Source organism: Manis javanica, chromosome 13, assembly GCF_040802235.1.
Source record: "Manis javanica isolate MJ-LG chromosome 13, MJ_LKY, whole genome shotgun sequence".
NCBI lineage: Eukaryota > Metazoa > Chordata > Mammalia > Pholidota > Manidae > Manis > Manis javanica.
The window spans coordinates 98544058-98553636 of record NC_133168.1 but is presented as its reverse complement, the minus strand read 5'-3'; the positions used below and the strand labels follow the sequence as shown (position 1 = coordinate 98553636).

At 49.8% G+C, this 9579-nt stretch overlaps 1 long non-coding RNA gene across 1 annotated transcript; it reads left to right on the top strand.

Annotated features, from left to right (window-relative positions):
- The first annotated feature begins 2454 nt into the window (after positions 1-2454).
- Positions 2455-6260, top strand: LOC140845342 (uncharacterized). Its single transcript, XR_012124123.1, has 2 exons — positions 2455-2715; positions 4749-6260. It is a non-coding gene; the product is annotated as an uncharacterized lncRNA (long non-coding RNA).
- The last annotated feature ends 3319 nt before the right edge of the window (positions 6261-9579 follow it).

The window sequence follows — 9579 nt, the reverse complement described above, 5'->3', positions numbered from 1 at the left end:
TTGTCTGGACGCACCACAGATCGTCCATTCATCGGCTGAAGGACATGGTGGTTGTGTCCACGTCGTGGTCATTATGAATAAAGCTTCTGGAAACATCTCTATGCAGGTTTGTGTGTGGTTGTTAGTTTTCACTTCATTTGGATAAATACCAATGAGTACGATTATAGCTCAATCATTTCTTTTTTTTAATACACTCAATTTACCACCGTGGAACATTAATTCTCACTGCAGTTACGTTCCTGTCAATTTATTCTACTCCCGACATTCTCTCCTGTCTTGTTACTGGACCTTGTGAAGCATATAGGTTTCGTGAAGCCACGTCCTGTTGCTGATCATCATGCCATTGTGTCTTCATCTGTTCCACCAAGATGGTCTTTTTTTTCAGTGCTAATATTGCCAACCAAATAGTCTCAGTAACAAAAACAGCTGTGTATTTTTGCATCTACGTTCATCAGGGATATTGGTCTGTAATTTTCTTTTTTGGTGGGGTCATTGCCTGGTTTTGGTATTAGGGTGATGTTGGCTTCATAGAATGAGTTTGGGCGTATTCCCTCCTCTTCTACTTTTTGGGAAATTTTAAGGAGAATGGGTATTATATCTTCTCTGTATGTGTGATAAAATTCCGAGGTAAATCCATCTGGCCTGGAGGTTTTGTTCTTGGGTAGTTTTTTGATTACCACTTCAATTTCTTTGCTGGTAATTGTTTTGTTTAGATTTTCTGTTTCTTCCTTGGTCAGTCTTGGAAGGTTGTATTTTTCTAGGAAGTTGTCCATTTCTTCTAGGCTTTCCAGCTTGTTAGCATATAGGTTTTCATAATATTCTCTAATAATTCTTTGTATTTCTGTGGGGTCTGTCGTGATTTTTCCTTTCTCGTTTCTGATTCTGTTGACGTGTGTTGATTCTCTTTTTCTCTTAATAAGTCTGGCTAGAGGCTTATCTATTTTATATTCTCAAAGAACCAGCTCTTGGTTTCATTGATTTTTTCTATTTTATTCTTCTCAAGTTTATTTATTTCTTCTCTGATCTTTATTATGTCCTTCCTTTTGCTGACTTTAGACCTCATTTGTTCTTATTTTTCCAATTTTGATAATTGTGATGTTAGACTATTCATTTGGGATTGTTCTTCCTTCTTTAAATATGCCTGGATTGCTATATACTTTCCTCTTAAGACTGCTTTCGCTGTGTCCCACAGAAGTTGGGGCTTTGTGCTGTTGTTGTCATTTTTTTCCGTATATTGCTTGGTCTCTATTTTAATTTGGTCATTGATCCATTGATTATTAGCAGCATGTTGTTAAGCCTCCATGTGTTTGTGAGCCTTTTTGTTTTGTTTGTACAATTCATTTCTAGTTTTATACCTTTGTGGTCTGAGAAGTTAGTTGGTAGAATTTCAGTCTTTTTGAACTTACTGCAGCTCTTTTTGTGGCCTAGTATGTGGTCTATTCTGGAGAATGTTCCATGTGCACTTGAGAAGAATGTGAGTCCTGCTGCTTTTGGGTGGAGAGTTCTATAGATGTCTATTAGGTCCACCTGTTCTAGTGTGTTGTTCAGGGCCTCTGTGTCCTTACTTATTTTCTGTCTGGTTGATCTGTGCTTTGGAGCGAGTGGTGTGTTGAAGTCTCCTAGAATGAATGCATTGATTCTGTTTCCCTGTTTAATTCTGTTAGTATTTGTTTCACACATGTAGGTAGGTGCTCCTGTGTTGGGGGCATAGATATTTATAATGGTTATATCCTCTTGTTGGACTGACCCCTTTATCGTTATGTAATGTCCTTCTTTCTCTCTTGTGACTTTCTTTCTTTTGAAGTCTGTTTTGTCTGATACAAGTACTGCAACTCCTGTTTTCTCCCTATTGTTTGCATGAAATATCTTTAACCATCCCGTCACTTTTGGTCTGTGTGTATCTTTGGGTTTGCAGTGAGTCTCTTGTCGGCAGCGTGCAGATGGATCTTGCTCTTTTATCCACTCTGTACCTCTCTGTCTTCTGGTTGGTGCATTCAGTCCATTTACATTTAGGGTGATTAACCACAGATCCGTACTTACTGCCTTTGCAGGCTTTGGATTCGTGGTTACCAAAGGGTCAAGGGCAGCAGTGCCTGCAGGGCCTGCCGCTCGTCCCTAGGGGGCGAAGCGGCGCGGGAAGCCGGCGGGGCTCGCGGCTCCGTGGGGATCCCAGCGGGCGGCTCTGCGAGTGAGAAAACAGGCGAGGCGGTGGGGGCGGGGCGCGGTCCTGCGCGCCAACTCCCCTCGGCCAATCAGCGGCCGCGGCGGGTGCCTGTGGCGTGGGGGCGGGGCCCGGGGCCCGCGAGCCTCCTCCCCTCGGCCAGTCAGCGGCCGTGGCCGGCGCCTGTGCGCGCCGCTCTCCCTGCGCCGGTCGGGGGGAGCACGAAGGCGGCGTGTCGTCAGCTGCAGCCGGAGTCCTCGGGAGGCGCTGCGGGGCCGCTGAAGGCGGTGAGACGGGATTTCCCTGCTGAGAACTTCGCCGCCGCCGCCGCCGCCCCCCCCGAGGCCCGCCGCCGCCCGCTAACGGGACCCCCTGAGCGCGTGAGGACCCTGGGCCGCGGGCAGGCGGCGGCGGCCCCTCAGTATGGCCCGCGGGGGTCCCTCCCGGCCCCGAGCGGCGGCGGGCGGCCGACTCCAACGTTGAGCGCAGGCCGGCGGGCGGGTGGTGGCCGCTCCGGACGCCCCAGCTGCACTTGCTCCGGGCGCTGCTTCACGGTAGGACGGGGCGCTGGCGCGGGGCTCCCGGAGGAGCGGGGCGGCGGTGCGCGGGGCCCCCGGAGGAGCGGGGCGGCGGTGCGCGGGGCTCCCGGGGAAGCGGGGCGGCGGTGCGCGGGGCCCCCGGAGGAGCGGGGCGGCGGTGCGCGGGGCCCCCGGAGGAGCGGGGCGGTGGTGCGCGGAGTCCCGTAGGAGCGGGACGGCGGTGCGCGGGGCCCCCGGAGGAGCGGGACGGCGGTGCGCGGGGCTCCCGGAGGAGCGGGACGGCGGTGCGCGGGGCTCCCGGAGGAGCGGGACGGCGGTGCGCGGGGCTCCCGGAGGAGCGGGGCGGCGGTGCGCGGGGCTCCCGGAGGAGCGGGACGGCGGTGCGCGGGGCTCCCGGGGAAGCGGGGCGGTGATGCCAGGGGCCCCCGGAGGAGCGGGGCGGCGGTGCGCGGGGCCCCCGGGGAAGCGGGGCGGTGATGCCCGGGGCCCCCGGAGGAGCGGGACGGCGGTGCGCGGGGCTCCGGGGAAGCGGGGCGGTGATGCCCGGGGCCCCCGGAGGAGCGGGACGGCGGTGCGCGGGGCTCCCGGAGGAGCGGGGCGGCGGTGCGCGGGGCTCCCGGAGGAGCGGGGCGGCGGTGCGCGGGGCCCCCGGAGGAGCGGGGCGGCGATGCCCGGGGCTCCCGGAGGAGCGGGGCGGCGGTGCGCGGGGCCCCCGGAGGAGCGGGGCGGCGGTGCCCGGGGCCCCCGGAGGAGCGGGGCGGCGGTGCGCGGGGCTCCCGTAGGAGCGGGGCGGCGGTGCGCGGGGCTCCCGGGGAAGCTGGGCGGCGGTGCGCGGGGTCACCGGAGGAGCGGGGCGGTGGTGCGCGGGGCCCCCGTAGGAGCGGGGCGGCGGTGCGCGGGGCTCCCGGAGGAGCGGGGCGGCGGTGCGCGGGGCTCCCGGGGAAGCGGGGCGGCGATGCCCGGGGCCCCCGGAGGAGCGGGGCGGCGGTGCGCGGGGCCCCCGGAGGAGCGGGGCGGCGGTGCGCGGGGCTCCCGGAGGAGCGGGGCGGCGGTGCTCGGGGCTCCCGGGGAAGCTGGGCGGCGGTGCTCGGGGCCCCCGCAGGAGCGGGGCGGTGGTGCGCGGGGCCCCCGGAGAAGCGGGGATGCCCGGGGCCCCCGGAGAAGCGGGGCGGCGGTGCGCGGGGCTCCCGGAGGAGTGGGGCGGTGGTGCGCGGGGTCGCCGGAGGAGCGGGGCGGTGATGCCCGGGGCCCCCGGAGGAGCGGGGCGGCGGGGCGCGGGGCTCCCTGAGGAGCGGGGCGGCGGTGCGCGGGGCTCCCGGAGGAGCGGGGCGGCGGTGCGCGGGGCTCCCGGAGGAGCGGGGCGGCGGTGCGCGGGACTCCCGGGGAAGCGGGACGGTGGTGTCCGGGGCCCCCGGAGGAGCGGGCCGGTGGGGGCCGTGGGGTTGTCGGGACGCGGCCGCCGGGCGCGGGGTTCTGTGAGTCTGCTGGTGTTTTGTTCCCTTTTTCTTTGTTGCTTTGCTCCACAGTGGAGGGAAATCACTTGGTACTTGTCTCTCTCCGCCAGGCCATTGCACTGAGCGTAATATTCCCTCCAGCTCCATCCGTGTTGTTGCAACTGCTAGGATTTGTTTCTTACGTCTGAGTCGCTTTCCATTGTGTGCATGTGCCACCGCGTCTTTATCCATTCATCTACTGAGGGACACTTAGGTCGCCTCCATATCTTGGCTATTGTCAATGGTGCCGCAATAAACATAGGGGTGCGTATGTCTTTTGGAATCTGAGAAGTTGTTTTCTTTAACATAATAGTGTGTTATTGGTTTATAACCGAAAATATAAAGTCAGTAGACAAGTCCATACTGATCCAAATGATCGACTGAATAAATAAAGGCGGTGTCCTGGGGAGGAACGTGATATATTTAGGTCCTCCTTCCCCAGGAGTAGGGGCTGGGCTCCGTGACCCGTTTCCAAAGAACGGGATATGGAGGAGGTGCGCAGTGGTGAAACTGTCAGTATTCCTACAACTGACTGACCAAGATTACCATCACCAGGGAGAAATCGGCTGATAACTTCATTCCCGGGTATGTTGTGATTAAGCAGAGCAGTTCGCTTCCGTGGTGGTCTTCCCTGAAATACGCAGCCCCAGGCTGATTTTGAGGAAAACATGAGACAAACGCAAATGGGCAGCTCTCTACCAAGTGCCTGAGCTACCCTCTTCACAACTACCATGATCACAAACAACAAGGAAAGACTGAGAAACTTTCCCAGACCAGAGGAGACTTAATGACTAAGTGCAGTGTGGTGTCCTAACTTGATTCTGGAAAAGCTATTCATGTGAAAAGTGGTGAAATCCAATAAAGTCTATAGCTTACTGAACAGTCATGTACCAATAACTTAATTAGTTTTGACATATGTACCATTGTTATTTAAGATGTTAACTTAGGAGAAGCTGGGTACTGTCTGCACTACCTTTGCAACTTAAACTCCAAAATAAAAAGCTAAAAGAAAATCTTTTCTAATGTAAGACCGCTACTGGTTCATTATAAAGTATCAAAATGAAAAAGACCGTTCTCGGTGTTGGTGAGGCTGAGGAGTAATTAGAACTCTCGTACACTTTGAACATGTGGTTGAACAAGTTGACTTACCATTTTTGCAAAATTGTTTAGCAGTATCTAATAAAGTTGGATTGGTGGACCTCCCCATCTCCTACGACTGCTATTTCAGACCTAGTTAAACAAGGTCTTTCTCATCAGAAAAGGGTATATTTATCACCAAAAGACATCACGGCATCCCTATAACCTATTAGTCCCATGTTGGAAACAGCTCAAATATCCATTAATGATAAAGTGGCAAATAAATGGTGGTATATTCAAACGATATAATGCTTTACAATGATCTTGAACTGACTTGCAACCAAAAACACCTTAGAAGAAACTACAAAATGGAACGTGTAGGGATGTTCACATCCCCATCTTCCATGGTGGGGTGGTGAGAGAGAAAGGCTGGGCCATCTGGGTCAAGCAAATGTAGGATTGAGTGTATCTGTGGCCCTCTGCAGAGTGCCCCCAAATCCATCCTGAGTCAAACACACCAGTACAGGGGCTTGGCACATTGTTTCCGCCGCCACTCAATTTTTTTTTTTGTATCATGAAAATGCTCGCTTATATTACACAATAGCAACTCACCATTCACAGTCTCTAAGGTCAAGCCTGAAGATTTTAATTAGGTGTATAGCAAAACCACAAAGAAAAAAGTGTTTTCCAAATAAACCTTTTGAAATGAGTAAAGAACTATATCATTGCCTGTAGATGATGTATGACAATTCAGTGTTAAATAGACTGTGTGTATTCACTCAAGACTTAAATCAGTGTAGATCTAAAAAGGAATTAGTCATTGTTTCTAACAATAATCTGTCTCAAATTGTAATGTTCTCTGTAGGGCTTGTCTGTTTGATTTTACTTGAGGGAAGAATTTCAAATTGTATGCCTAAAAGGATAACAGATATAATTATCTAAATCTAGAACAACTGAAAATGTTTCACCCAAATAAATGGATATTTTTGCCTTGTTTGTCTTTTATTATCTGGGTAATTGCTGCCATTTCCACCTGATTTAGTGTATGTGGCTGTAATTTGAATATTATTTTTCAAGAAGTTATCACTTGAGTTTCACAGCTTAGAGATTGGAAGCTGAAAGGTTGACACTGAGAAATGCAGGTGGGGCCGTGCAATTTTTTTTTTGGTATATTTAATATACAATTACATGAGCAACATTGTGGTTCCTAGATTTCCCCCATTATCAAGTCCCCCCCACATACCCCATTGCAGTCACGGTGCATCAGCGTAGTAACATGCTGTAGAGTCACTGCTTGTCTTTATGCTACACTGCCCTTCCCGTCCCACCCCTACATTATGTCTGCTAATGGTAATGCCCCTTAATTCCCCTTCTCCCTCCCTTCCCACCTGCCCTCCCCAGTCCCTTTCCCTTTGGTAACTGTTAGTCCATTCTTGGGTTTTGTGAGTCTGAGGCTGTTTCGTTCCTTCAGTGTTTGCTTTGTTCTTATGCTCCACCCATGAGTGAAATCATTTGGTGCTTGTCTTTCTCCGCCTGGCGTATTTCACTGAGCATAATACCCTCCAGCTCCATCCATGTTGTTGCAAATGGTAGGATTTGTTTTCTTCCTATGGCTGAGTACTACTACATTGTGTATATGTGCCACATGTTCTTTATCCATTCATCCACTGAGGGACACTTAGGTTGCTTCCATATCTCGGCTCTTGTAAATAGTGTTGCCATAAACAAGGGTGCACATCTCTTTTTCACATTGGGCTGCTGCATTCTTAGGGTAAATTCCCAGGAGTGGGATTCCTGGGTCAAATGGTTTTTCTATTTTTAGTTTTCTGAGGAACCTCCATACTGCTTTCCACAATGGTTGAACTAGCTTACATTCCCCCCAGCAGTGTACGAGGGTTCCCCCTTTCCCCTCAGCCTCGCCAGCATTTGTTGCTTAGTCTTTTGGATGGTGGCCATCCTAACTGGTGTGAGGTGATACCTCATTGTGTTTTTTTATTTTATTTTTGATATCATTAATCTACAATTACGTTAAGAACATTATCTTTACTAGACTCCCCCCATCACCAAGTCCCCCCCACATACCCCATCACAGTCACTGTCTGTCCATCAGCATAGCAAGATGCCGTAGAATCACTACTTGCCTTCTCTGTGTTGCACAGCCCTCCCCGTGCCTCCCCTACATTATGCCTGCTAGTAGTATTGCCCCCTTCCTTTTCCCCCCACCCCCTTATCCCTCCGCTCCCACCCATCCTCCCCAGTCCCTTTCCCTTTGGTAACTGTTAGTCCCTTCTTGGGATCTGTGAGTTTGCTGCTGTTCTGCTCATTCAGTTTTTTTCTTTGTTCTTATGCTCCACACATGAGTGAAATCATTTGGTACTTGTCTTTCTCCACGTGGCTTGTTTCACTGAGCATAGTACCCTCTAGCTCCATCCATGTTGTTGCAAATGGCAGGATTCATTTTCTTATGGCTGAATAATATTCCATTGTGTATATGTGCCACATCTTCTTTATCCATTCATGTAGTGGTGGACACTTAGGTTGCTTCCATTTCTTGGCTATTGTAAATAGTGCTGTGATAAACATAGGGGTGCATCTGTCTTTTTCAAACCAGGCTGCTGCATTCTTAGGGTAAATTCCTAAGAGTGGGATTCTGGGGTCAAATGGTATTTCTATTTTTAGCGTTTTGAGGAACCTCCGTACTGCTTTCCACAATGGTTGAACTAATTTACATTTCCACCAGCAGTGTAGGAGGGTTCCCCTTTCTCCACAACCTCGCCAACATGTGTTAGTGTTTGGCTTTTGTATGGTGGCAGTCCTTACTGGTGTGAGGTGATATCTCATTGTGGTTTTAATTTGCATTTCTCTTATGACTAGCGATGTGGAGCATCTTTTCCTGTGCCCGTTGGCTGTCTAAATTTCTTCTTTGGAGACGTGTCTGTTCAGGTCCTCTGCCCATTTTTTTAATTGGCTTATTTGCTTTCTGTTTGTTGAGGTGTGTGAGCTCTTTATATATTTTGGATGTCAACTCTTTATCGGATCTGTCATTTATGAATATATTCTCCCATTCTGTAAGCTGCCTTTTTGTTCTATTGGTGGTGTCCTTTGCTGTTACAGAAGCTTTTCAGGTTGATATATTCTCACTTGTTCATTTTCGCTTTTGTTTCCCTTGCCCGGGGAGATATGTTCATTAAGAAGTTGCTCATGTTTATGTCCATGAGATTTTTGCCTATGTTTTTTTGTAAGAATTTAATGGTTTCATGACTTACATTCAGGTCTTTGATCTATTTCCAATTTACTTTTGTGTATGGGGTTAGACAACGGTCCAGTTTCATTCTCTTACATGTAGCTGTCCAGTTTTGCCAACACCAGTGTTGAAGAGGCTGTCATTTCTCCATAGTATGTCCATGGCTCCTTTATCATATAATAATTGACCATATATGTTTGGGTTAATATCTGGACTCTCTATTCTGTCCCACTGGTCTGTGGGTCTGTTCTTGTGCCAGTACCAAATTGTCCTGATTGCTGTGGCTTTGTAGTAGAGCTTGAAGTTGGGGAGCAAAATCTCCCCCACTTTGTTCTTCCTTTTCACGATTGCTTTGGCTATTCGGGGTCTTTTCTGGTTCCATATGAATTTTAAAGCTGTTTGTTACAGTTTGTTGAAGAATGCTGTTGGTATTTGGGTGGGGATTACATTGAATCTGTAGATTGCTTTAGGCAGGATGGCCATTTTGACAATATTAATTCTTCCTAACCAAGAGCATGGAATGAGTTTCCACTTGTTAGTGTCGTCTTTAATTTCTCGTAAAAGAGTGTCTTGCAGTTTTCAGGGTATAGTAAGTCTTTTACTTCCTTGGTTAGGTTTATTCCTAGGTATTTTATTCTTGTTGATGCAATTGTGAATGGAATTGTTTCCCTGATTTCTCTTTCTGCTAGCTGATCGTTAGTGTATAGGAAAGCAACAGATTTCTGTATATTAATTTTGTATCCTTCAACTTTGCTGAATTCAGATATTAGTTCCAGTAGTTTTGGAGTGGTGTCTTTAGGGTTTTATATGTACAATATCATGTCATCTGCAAATTGTGACAGTTTGACTTGTTCTTTACCAATCTGGATGCCTTGTATTTCTTTGTTTTTGTCTGATTGCCGTGGCCAGGATCTCCAGTACTATGTTGAACAACAGTGGGTAGAGTGGGCATCCCTGTCTTGTTTCTGATCTTAGAGGAAAAGTTTTCATCTTCTCGTTGTGAAGTATGATGCTAGCTGTGGCCTTGTCATATATGGCCTTTATTATGTTGAGGTACTTGCCCTT